Source organism: Hydra vulgaris, chromosome 12 (assembly GCF_038396675.1).
Source record: "Hydra vulgaris chromosome 12, alternate assembly HydraT2T_AEP".
Classification (NCBI taxonomy): Eukaryota; Metazoa; Cnidaria; class Hydrozoa; order Anthoathecata; family Hydridae; genus Hydra; species Hydra vulgaris.
Window position 1 is genome coordinate 29102501 of NC_088931.1, and position 13009 is coordinate 29115509.

Here is a 13009-nt window from a genome sequence, read left to right on the forward strand (position 1 = left end):
TATCTTTTGTCTGCTTTTTTTGTCCACAGCTTATACTATCTATCCTTTTACTAAACCTGTACCCTCAAATTTGTTACACATTTATCCTTTAGCTACACAGTTTTTACTATCTATCTATTCTTCTGTACCCTCTCCATTGGTTGAGTCAAAAATAACAGTTCATACTTTAACATAAACTCACTAAAATATATAAAATAGAAACCATAACAAACTAATGTTATTCAATACCATCTATAGAGGTAACAATGGAAAGTTTTCCTTTTAAAATATATACAAAAGAAATATTGCTAAAAACCATAAATCCCTAAAATGTGACCAGCCCTGGGAGTATTTGAAATACTAAGTATTTTAAATACTATTTTAAATACTTTTTTTGTATTTGTATTTTAAATACTTTTGTTGAAAGTATTTAGTACTTGTACTGAAAATACTTTTGATTAGTATTTTGTATTTTGTACTAATTGCAAATACATGTAATTCAAATACCGCTTAAATCATTCACAACACCGCACACAAACAACTATACTAACTGTTATGTCATAGTGTCACTCTGCCACTATTTATTTTGAATTATTTCTTATTTTCATTAGGGTAATTATCAAACTATTTCGCAGCAATCAACAATTTTAATTTAAAGATGCCTGCCGTGAGCCGCGAAAACGAAATGACTGAAGAAAATAATGAAATTTTACCAGCCATTGTAGATGGTACCTTTTTTAAAATCGTAGCCAGATCAAAAAAAGTAATAAAATATTAGCATCATGCTTATTATGTGTACGTAATTCAAAGTCATTATCGGGCACGCTGGCGGCAACATCAAATTTTGTTAAGCATTTGAAGGTAATTTTAAATTTAGTATTAGTTAAAATTAATTTACCTTATCTATTATGAACAGTATGCAATTAATTATCAACAAACAAATATTTAATTTTGCATTAAATGCAAGACAGTACAAGTTAATATCGAAATATACAATACTTACTTAGCTACAGCAAAGTAAAAACTGATTTTTTAAAAGGATTTATGTTTACTTTATAGGCAGATGTTCAGAGAAAACGTAAGCTAGGCAAGGCTGGTGAAAGCCCTGCTAATAAGAAATTCAAACAAATTACTTACCACGAAGCAACATCGGAATTTTCACCACGACGTCGTATTATATTGCAAGAAGAAGCTGACAACTTAATTATGGATTATATTACTGAAGAGATGCGTTCTATGGCTACGGTTGAAAAACCGGCTTTTCGTCGACTGCTTCGTGGGTTTAATCCTAACGTAAGTATCATGTGTCGCAAGACTCTTAATAAACGTTTAAATTCGAAGCTTTCAAATTCAAAGCATTCAGAGAATTTTTTGTAGAGTCAACTACAAGTGCAGCAGGAAGGACATGGAAAAAGATGAAGTTAATGAGGATGGAATTGATGTAATTAGTATTGAAGACATTCTTTCAGTTTCACCAAAACATAATAATGATGATGAGGAGTCCATAGCCGAGAGTATTTCTTTGCCATCTCATGAAACATGTTTCAGCCATTTACTGAATCTATTGGCAACTAATAATGCTAAGAAGGCGTGTGATACAGACAGTACGTTTAAGCGTACCTACTGTGCAGGTCTGGTAAAATGCAATTCAAATTGTATTATGGTCATGTGTTTCCACATTTGCATAGCTTACAGTTGAAATTAGAAGCGTTTCAAAGTTGCCAGGTAAAGTATGCTAAATTATTTGCTGCAGCATTGTTAGCAAGCATGAAAATTCGTTTTGAAAAGGAGTTGAGATTTGATGTAAGTAACTCATACAGGATTTTTGCAGCATTTTGGCACCCACTGTTCAAATTACGGTGGATGCCAACAAATAAACGAGTTATCTATAGAGAAATATTTGAAAATGCTATACTAGCTGCCTGTGAACCGTTGACAGCAACCAATCTCAATGTGAACACTGACAGCACAATTGAAATTTTATTGTATATAATGATGACATTCCAAATGCTGGTGCAGTAAATGGCGCTCAGCAAGAATGCATGTTGTATCTGAATGATAATGATACAATTTTAAATGCTCTGAATAAGTATAAGACTATTCGGTCACTGTCAAATTCAATATCACTCTACCATCGTCGGCTACAGTTGAACGACTATTTAGCACAGCGGGACAAATGCAAACACCTCGGTGTAATTGTTGAAGTTATATAATGTTCGATCGACTGCTGCTGCTAAAAACAAATGTGAATGACTGAATGAATGATATTTAAATATAAATGTAGTATAAATGACTAATAACTATTTTTAAGAAATGAGATTGCGTAAAAATAAATTTTGAAAATGGCGTATTTTTAGTTGTAAGTTTTAAAAGTCGTAAAGTATTTTGTATTTAGTATTTAAAATACTTTATTAAAAGTATTTTTTATTTAAATACTTTTAAAGTATTTGTATTTAAAATATTTTTAATATTTTAAATACAAGTACTTCAAAAGTATTTAAATTAAAAATATTTTTAAAATAAATGTTTTTATTTAAAATACTTCTTTGTTTCAGTCTTTGTATTTGTACGTTAAATTTTAACATTTATAAAGTATTTCACCCAGCACTGAATATGACAACTGTAATTGCTGGATACATATTAAATGTAACAAAATTACAAGCAAAAAATATACTGAACTAATATCTGATCCCTAGGCCTGGTACTGTAAAGTGTGTCATCCAAAGCTCTATACATCTAAGGCACCTATACTCACCTCTACAGATAATTCCTTTGACAGTCTTAACAAATTTTTTAAAAATCGGCATAAAGAAACTAGTTTTGCATTTGAATGTAAATACTATGTTGATGGTTTTAATGCTCTAAATCAAAACTTGAATCTTCTTACTTTTGTTCACCCTAATATTTCTTCCTTTCCTTCTCATATAGATGAGTTAAAATCTTTAATTAGTTCATTAAATTTCCCTTCTTCTGTTATTGCAATTAGGGAAATAAGATTGAAAGAAAATATTTCACCCATAAACAATATAGACATTAAAGACAATTGAATCGAACATACAACAACTGAAAACAATTGTGGTCGAGTTCTTCTATACATAAAATCCTCAACAGTATACAAAAATAGAAAAGATCTTAATATGTACAAACCACCGGAACTCGAATCAGTATTCGTATAAATTATCGGCCAAAAGGGCAAAAATACAATTATTGGTTCAATTTATTGTCATCGATGTATGTCCATTAATTATTTTAATTATAACTATCTTCCTTTTTTACTACAAAATCTTACTAAAGAAAACACAAATGTCATAATTATGGGTGATTTTAACATTAACTTAATTAATTATGATAGTTCGGCTGTGTGTCGCTTTTTCTTAACAATATGTGTTCAAATTCTTTATTTCCATTTATCAATTTGCAAACAAGAGTAAATTCGCATTCAAAAACTCCTATTGATAACATATTTATTAACTTTCACTCCAACAACATTATATTTTGCTGATAACACTAATTTGTTTATAATTTAAGACTCTGCAGACAAAGTTCAAAATAAAACCAATAAGGTCGTAACTGGCTTGGAGCTAATAAAACCTTACTTAATTTAAAAAAAACCCAAATAATAGTGTTTAAAATCAAAAACAAAAAAATAATAAGCAAATAAATTTTATATTAATGGAGAGATATTAGTTTCTTCAAAATCAGTAAGGTATCTTGGAATAATGCTGGATGAAAATTTTTCTTTTAAATACCACCACTCTTATTAACGGTCAAAATTGAGTCGATCTATTGGTATGTTGGCCAAAGCACTTTGTCAACTTAGAAACTGTATTTAACCAGTATTTATCACACCATATTTGGATTTCACATACAATATGCTTGCCAAATCTGGGGAAAAACTAAAAATCAATCCTTAAAAATTATTTCTCCACGAGAAAATAAAGCCATTAAAATTATTAACTTTTAGAATGACCGTTTCAACAATATCTTTTTGTTTAATAACTTATCACAGGTTTTAAAAGTTCATGACAACATCAAACTTATGAATAGTCCCTTCACAAAAATATTATTGTAATATTTATACAATATATGAGAAACGGTATCTATTTTTGAGAAAAATGTATTGATTGATTGAAAACATTTTATTGACCAAAATTTAAAAAGGTTTTAGTTACATCAACAACATTGTCTTTGGAAAATTTAAAAACCCTATTCTGAGCGTGGTAATATGATGCTTTGGTTTTTTATAAAGCTTTTTTTAATACAGCATCAAAGAAACGATTAGTTAGTAAATTAAAAATAATAAAGAACTAATTAAGGTCAGCATCATCCCGGCTGCTTACAAAGACTTTATGTAATTGATTTATCTGCACCAATTGCTTTGTTTTTTTTAGAGTTTTCAAGAATCTATTGATCTCGTCATGAAATAATTCAGAGAAAAACTCTTTGTTATAAAGAGAGATCTTAAGGATACAGGAAAATTTTAAACGAAACCTCGGTCATAGAAATCCTATTAGAAAAATTGGTTTCAATTGCAGTGAAAATTATTTAAAATTGCTTGGTTTATATATACTCACATCTGCAAACTTTATGGTTTATGGCAGAGAACCTAAGTGAGTTTTTGTTGTAAGTTGTTTTTAATTTTATTAATTAAATTCTAATAATTTTTATATCTTTTTAATTTTAACGGATTTTTTCGAACAAATGTTCATAGTTTTTATATAATCTTAATTTACTATAAATATTACAAGAATCATCTTCGAAGTTGATGTGCAGACGGCGGTCTTTAAAACGGCGCACCACAAACTCGATAAACAACAAAAATTTTCGTTACAAAAATTATCGACAAACATACTGAGTATTTTAAGAATGAAAAAAACAGCGCTGAATACGTTTTGTACGGCAGGAGCCAATATGGCTACCTTGAAGGAAAAAAAAACTTTCTAAAACCAATTTTTAAATTAAAAACTTCAATATAAATCTTTACAATTACAACTATAAAATTACACATTTACACTTATACTACTAATATTAGAATAAAAACAAATAGAAGCTTGATTATTTCATGTAAGTTTTTACTATTTCACGTAAGCTTACTTGACAAATGTTGTAACAAGTTAAAAAATTTACAAAAAACGAATTAATTGCACCATAAAAAGTTATGTATAGGTGTTAAAAGTTTTAAATCTCGAATAAGCAGTTACAATACATTATTGCATTTTAAAATAAATGTTCTGATGTTCTTCAGTTTACTTTTCTTTCATTAACTTTTTCTTATCCGAAATCTTTAGTAAATTCTAATTATGTTACACTGTTCCAATGGACGTATATTTCAGGCACCCCCGTCCCTAAAGACAAAACTTTCTTCTGTGTAGCATTCGGAGAATTGAAGCACATGGCGCAAGTTATAAGTTAAATTTTACAAGTTCGAACCGAAATTGAGTCGCTAATCAGATTTCAGATAAAGAAAACGATTTTTTTTTATATAACCAATCGCATTGCTTAAGCGAAAAGATTCGTTTTTACCGACTTTAAGGAGGAGGGGGGGTAAGGAGGGTGTATTTCAGGCACGTCCGCCCTTCTTTATATTTATATCTTCTAATTGTCATTTTTTCTCATTCTTGTCGTTATTAGCTTTTCTTCCAAGTATATTCTTCTCACCATCAGCTTTACACAGTATGTGATCATTTGAGAAAAATCAAAAAAGTTTTAAAAATTCATGAGATGAAATCATACATTAAAGTAGAATTAAAATATTTATAAATATATAATTCAAAGAGGATACTTATCGTGAATATGACCTTTGAGCAGATTTAAATTTTTCTATAACTCTTTATTCTTAAACTCACAATATTCCCTATATACTGCCTCATCCAACGTAGGCCATTTTATATCACTTTGAGAACCAAAAACAAACTTCAATTTACATTTCATCCTACACAAAAAAGACTCAACGTGGTTTGTGGTTGTCCCTGTTTCAGGGTCAACAAAGTTTGTGGTATGATTAACAGTAGAATGAATATAGCCTAAGTTGCTTAAATTATTGTATGAAGTCCATTCATCTGATTGTATAACTGAACCAGGAGCAATCCAAGTTTGAATTTAAATATGATATTTGCATTACTTACTTGACACCACTCAAATCTTTGAATAGTCATTTGCTGACCACAGACACAAGCTTTACGAACAGGGGTTAGTCTGTTTTGATGGAGAAAATTAATCAGTCTTTCTTATTTAATGCTTTCAATAGATTCAGCAGGAGGAGTCATCAGCTTGCAGTTGTCGTGTACTGAAGTAAGCTAGAAAATTTGAAGACGTGGTTAAGTCAAATTTAACTTATTAGCCAATAAAACTTGACTTTTAATTTTCGTAACGAAAACTTTCATTGTTTACCGAGTTTGGGGTGCACCGTTTTAAAGTCCAAATTCGCATGGTCATCACGTGACAACAAGAGTCACGCACAAACTAATAATAGGCGATAGGTTTTTGAGCGCTATTGCAACACCGACCACTTCCCAATTTTTTTTAATTAAATATTAAAGTTTATTAAAGGAACTTTATTAAGAGTGCGTTTTTATAAAAGTAACATCTTGATTATTTTAAAAAAAATAACTTTGTAATTGTAAATATGATGAATAATTTTTTATTTTTATTTTTAATGATTATTAAAATGCTTCCAAAGGTCCTAACGGTCTTATCTTTGAGCACAGTAGAAGAATATTTAACTATGAAGTTCATGGCTACTTCTTTACCTATGTCGCTTTTTGACGAGATCCAGCGTCGAACATCGGACCTCTTGGTTAGAAAATATATTTAAAAATATTAAAAAAATAACAAAGCGTACACTTAAATAAAATTCTTGTCTTGATATACTTTTCAAAACCCAACTTCTAATAATGACACCAACCCCAAAAATCAACGTCAATTCTTGGTATAAGTAAATTCAAGTTAGTCTTAAATTCATTGCTAGTTTTTGTAAATGGCTTTTAGAAGTATAATTAGCTTTAAGTCAACTAAAGTATACTCTAACTTGGTTCAATTGCGGTTAATAAGGAGGTAAAAAATAAACAGAAAATCTCTTTACCACTTCCGCGGTGCTCTGTAATAAGACCATAAAGACTTCTGGAAGTACCTAAATGACCACAATAAAAAAGTATGTATAAATATACAAAATGTTTTGTTACAGTAGGGTAGGGTGGGGTAATATGGATTGTTGGGGTAATATGGATATATTCAATAAGTATGCATGGAGTAAGTTATCTCTTCATAATGTTGGAACCTGAAAATTACCAACAGTTTATACACATAATTAGCTTCTTTTTTTAGCATTAACAATGTTTATATTTGATTTACATGAATAGTTAAAATGTAAAACATTTTGTTTTGAAAAAAATAAAAAAAACATTACGTTTCAAAACTTTTGTCTGCAGACTTCAGTAATATTACTTATCCAAGAAAAATGATGTAAATTTATTAGTTGGACCATCATGTAACAACATGTAAAATTTAATTTATAAGTTCTCTAACCCATATTGATTAATAAACAAAAATCTAAAATGGGGTAAAATGGATATACAGGTAAAATTGATAGTGGGGTAAAATGGATATATATAAAATCCTATTAACATTATAGAAGTTTGTTGCAAAACCATAAGCTGCATGACATTTATTTATATACTTAAGGTCACTTTTGCTTTGAAATATAGTATTATTCATTTTTCAGCAACATATAATAGTTTTATCTAATGTTACCGAACTATTTATATTAAGATCATAGTTCAAATTTGTTTTCATTGAATGGCAAGGGTAAAACTTCAACTCCCATTTAAATATTTCATATTTTATTTTTGAATTCCTTGTTTTATTTTATTACCGTATTTTACTTTATAATTAAATATTATATTTTACATAATTAAAGTTAACTTTATAATATTTTATATAAAATAATAAGACTGAAATAAACTATCAGTGCAAGACTATAGGTACATACAATCACAGCAAATTAATGACTGCCATACAGCTTGTTAAGGAAGAGGAGTCAGTATAAAATGTATCAAAGTCTTCTTGCCAAAAAGAGCAGAGTTTTAACAGCTCAAGATGTTGACGCAAGGTTTCAAGAAAAAGAGAAGAACAAAACTAAAAAGAAGACTGTATCAGTAAAAAAAAGAAAACTGCTAGTCATAACCAATATAGTTTGACCTTTAAATTCATGAAAAGCAATAAGTGTGATATATGTATCAAATATATTATGAGTATCCGTATTACCCCACCAGTGGGGTAATCCATATTACCCCACCCCACCCTATTTTTTTACAAAATAGGGCGGGTTGGGGTAATATGGATAGAATTTTATATATATATTTTTTCAATATAATTTTTTTTTTAGGTGATTACTAACCTAAAAAAAAAATTATATTAAAAAAATATATATATAAAATTCTATCCATATTACCCCACCCCACCCTATTTTGTTAAGAACAACACTGTTACAAAATGTTTGTATTTAAATTCTTAATGACATCTTTTATGAACAACCCTTAAAGTAGCCTCTTTTGATTTAGATGGCCACGCACAGTGAGCCATAAAGACCGCCAGGTTCAACTTTTCCCCACCTCTAATTTTTTTTCATATTAAGACAAGTGTTGGTTAGATATGTTATTTTTTTGTATTGGACAAATCTAAAGTCGATCAGAAGTAACATAAAAAATTATTTTTTTTACCCTATTTACCCCCTTAAAGTGATAAAGTTATCTCCTTTATGATGATATTACCTCCTTTCAAATAAAAAAATTTTTTTTTAAATTAATCTTTCATTATCCTCCTTAAAACAATCCTTACTTTTTTCTTACTAATCTTAAATTGAAGTGATTTAAACTCCTTTTACACTATTATAGCAATAGTTAAAAGAAAAAAAATACAATAAATGCAACAAAAATAACACAACTACTTTTTTATTACAATATTTACATTTTATCTAAGCAAAAAGTTGCAGATTTCAATCTATTAGCATAATCTTTATGTTCAATCCTTCGCTTGTATTGAGACCAACTTGGTTTGAAGGCACTATGAACAGCTTCTCCAGTCTGTTCAGCATATGATCCCAAAGAACAACAATTAAACTTCACAAATGGAAGAATATGACAGACAACTATATGGACTTTCCAGGTAACCTTCAGCTCTGTATTTAAATGCATCTCTGCATACTGCATACTTTGCTGTAGGTCACAAAATGATACTTTAAACTCTTCAATAACTGAAGAAGCATTGCTGCCTAATTCGTATCCAAAGGTGCACTCTTTAACCTTTGCAAACTTTCTGAGGCAATGAATTATAGGCAATAAATTAGTTTGAGATGCTAACACATCTCTCTCTAAAATATCTACTTTTTCCAGAAGTTTATTGGAATTGTTCCCATCAAAGCCTATCCCATGATAACCTCAAAGTAAGATATGTTCTTTGAGCCAGTTTTCAAAAAGAGGCCAATGATCTAAAAGTAGTCTACCAAGTAATGTCACAATCCCCATAAGAAGATGTAACTCTGGTGGAGGGACTAAGTTATTAATTTCATCTTTAGCATTTTTGTCTAAATAAACGAGTCGCGGACTAATAACATTTTAAAAATCTTTCATCTCTAACCGCTTTGCCCCATTTTCAACAAATAAGTTGTGCCAATAATCAAAAGAACTTAACATTCTTGGAGTACCACTTTCTAGGGAACATTCGCCTTCACACCACAAGCAAGCATATTTACCTGAATGAGAAGACAAACCAAAAATGCTGTTAGCACATTTTAAGTCAAAAGCAAGGTGATATGTAACATCCAGATTTAATCTACTCAAGATTTTCTGCAAATTTCCATTGTCTTCACAAACATCTTCAACAATAGCAAAAATAAAACACCTTTTAACTCCACTGTCAATGTAAATCTTAGTTTTATTAGTTTTATCAAAGACATTTACAATTACTTTAAGAAATCCTTGACCTCCATCAATTGATATACGTACCATACTAAGGAGAGAATTCATTCCTCTTTTGATTAAAATACTAAGAATAAATTCAGAAGTGTCACAGATAAATACTACATGTCTTGTTACAATTTCATCATTCCAAATAAAGTTCTCTTGTTATATTTATATCTAGATTCAATTTCTTCTTGTAATGATGTCATCGTACTAATTACATTATTCTCCACAACAGTGATCCCAGATTCTTACAGAGACTTGATATCAGTTTTTTTGTTTTATTTTTTGTCAATTCCAAAACAGAAGTTAATTCCATCACTGTTTGAAATGATATCTGATTAAAAAACTTTCTAGAAGATTTATTGTCTTTAGTTCCAACAGTTAAAGTTAACGGATTTCCACCTTAAAGATAAAGTATAATTAATTATATGTATCTGTAACCTACCCTTACTTTAAATTTACAATGCAAACATTTTGAAAAAGTTGTTAGCAACCTATACAATTGCTTAGTTACAAAAGCCTCATATCTACTGAGTGTTTTATATGTGCATTTAAGATTTATCTGAACATATAAACCCTTTTTAATTATTTAAAAATGAAAATAAAAACTTACACACCTGTAGATATTTTAAAGGACTGGCCTCTCTCAATGCCTTCTTGCTCCATTTTATTTTTTATTATGCCTGAAGCAACTTGCTTATATGATGTGGGATCAAGAGTTTCTGCCAAATTAATTAAATTCAAAACAGCCTGACTAGAACAACAGTTGTTATGACATCCTGAAGAATAAAATTTACTCTTAAATTAATATGGCTAGCGGTAATTGCCGGCAGTGCCGGCAAATAATTCTGGGGTTAATTGCCGGCAGTGCCGGCAAATAAATCTGGGGTTAATTGCCGGCAGTACCAGCAAAATAGCAGTCTTGGAACTTCTTACAATGCAATCAAATATTGCAAATTATCTGTCGGCAGTGCTAAATATAGTATGAACTGCTCGCAACTCAATGAAAGACTTTAAAATATCTGTCGGCAGTACAAAAAACATATCATTGTGAGTTGCTTGCAATGCAATTACAGACATTGAATTATCTACCGGCAGTATGATTAAAGCCTTCGAACTTCTTACAATGCAATCAAATATTGCAAATAATCTGTCGGCAGTGCTAAATATAGTATGAACTGCTCGCAACTCAATGAAAGACTTTAAAATATCTGTCGGCATTACAAAAAACATATCATTGTGAGTTGCTTGCAATGCAATAACAGACATTGAATTATCTACCGGCAGTATGATTAAAGCCTTCGAACTTCTTACAATGCAATCAAGTATTGCAAATTATGTCGGCAGTGCTAAATATAGTATGAACTGCTCGCAACTCAATGAAAGACTTTAAAATATCTGTCGGCAGTACAAAAAACATATCATTGTGAGTTGCTTGCAATGCAATAACAGACATTGATTATCTACCGGCATACAATAACGGTATTGTAGTGCAATAGAACAAAAATGTCAGATATTTGCACGAAATTTGGTCAGGTTAACATTTCGACGCAAAAATTACAACATTTATTTTGAATATTTACTTTAAAAGTAATAGAACATAGGATGCACAGTTTGTTTTCTTATTTTTTTCAAAAACAAATGGTTATATGACTTATCATTTTACTTTAATTTATTAAATTAATTTAAACAAATTTTAACCTGATAAAAGTTTACTAACATTTAACTTGAATTGTCGTTTTTACTTGTTCCATATTTGATGTGATTGTTGCCTAATGATTCAAAAGGTAAATTTCTGTGTGAAATGTACCAAATGATGTCATTTCAACAGTAACCATACCACAAAGACTTCTTAGCTAACCTAACCAACAAAAATAAATAAATTAATATTATGACCATATCGGTAACTGTAAACATGTGTATGTTGTTGGTAATTGTAAAAATTAAAAAATCCTGTGTGCCCGTGTATATATGTATGTAAATATTAGTATCTGTGCATGTAAATATATAAATATATATATATATATATATATATATATATATATATATATATATATATATATATATATATATATATATTATACAAAAATCTCTGTATTATTACTAACTTTCATGCAACTAAAATATATTAGATAGCCACTAATTGTACTGAAAATGTAGCACAAAATCAATAAAAATACTATATCATCTTCAGTTCTCGGTTTAAAAAAACAGATAAAACTAACTGGCTTTCCTAACAAAATTCAACGGCTATTATACAAAAATATAAAAACTCTCTGTATAAGTACTAAATTTTCAATCTGCTTTTATAAAATATAATAAGAAAGTAAATTATTACAATGAAAATAAACAAGGAAGCAATGAAAATACTATATCAACTATAGTTCTTGGTTTGTAAAAGGCCTTTTCAAATTGGTAGGCCTATCACCCTCACTCAGACAACAGCGACAAAAGAACTTTTTCGACGATTTTCCTGTAATACCACTACAGCAAACGTGATACCAGTTTATACAGTGATCACACTGCACCCAATCTGACTGTGGAAATTGTGCTGGAGATTCATTTGATTTACAATCATTGCATCGATACGCCTTTTTATCTGCATTAATGAAACGCTGTATTGATTGAATTAGGCGCCATGCATCAGCCAAAAAGTAAGACTTTAGATCATTTAAACCAAATCGACTATCACAAACAATAGCACTGAAATTACATAGAATATCTTTGCGCTGGCCTTTACAAGCACAATTTAAAATATCTCCAATTGCATATTCACTAACAATATGCTTCAGTCTAAATGAATCTTTTTCTAAGGTTGTCATTTTTTCCCATACTTTCAGACAAGTACTTTTATACACTCGCTGAGAACGAGGCAAAGGAGGTCTACCCTGTTTTATTGCCATAGCAGGAAATTTTAGATGCTGAATTGACATATTCAACTTTTGATCGTCTAAGATTTTACTATTTATACTTTTGTTTGTCAAATTGTTTGTCTCTACAGCTAAATTTTCCTCATCTAAACTATTTTTAAAAATATTAATAGCACTTACTTTATCTAAATTTTCACCATC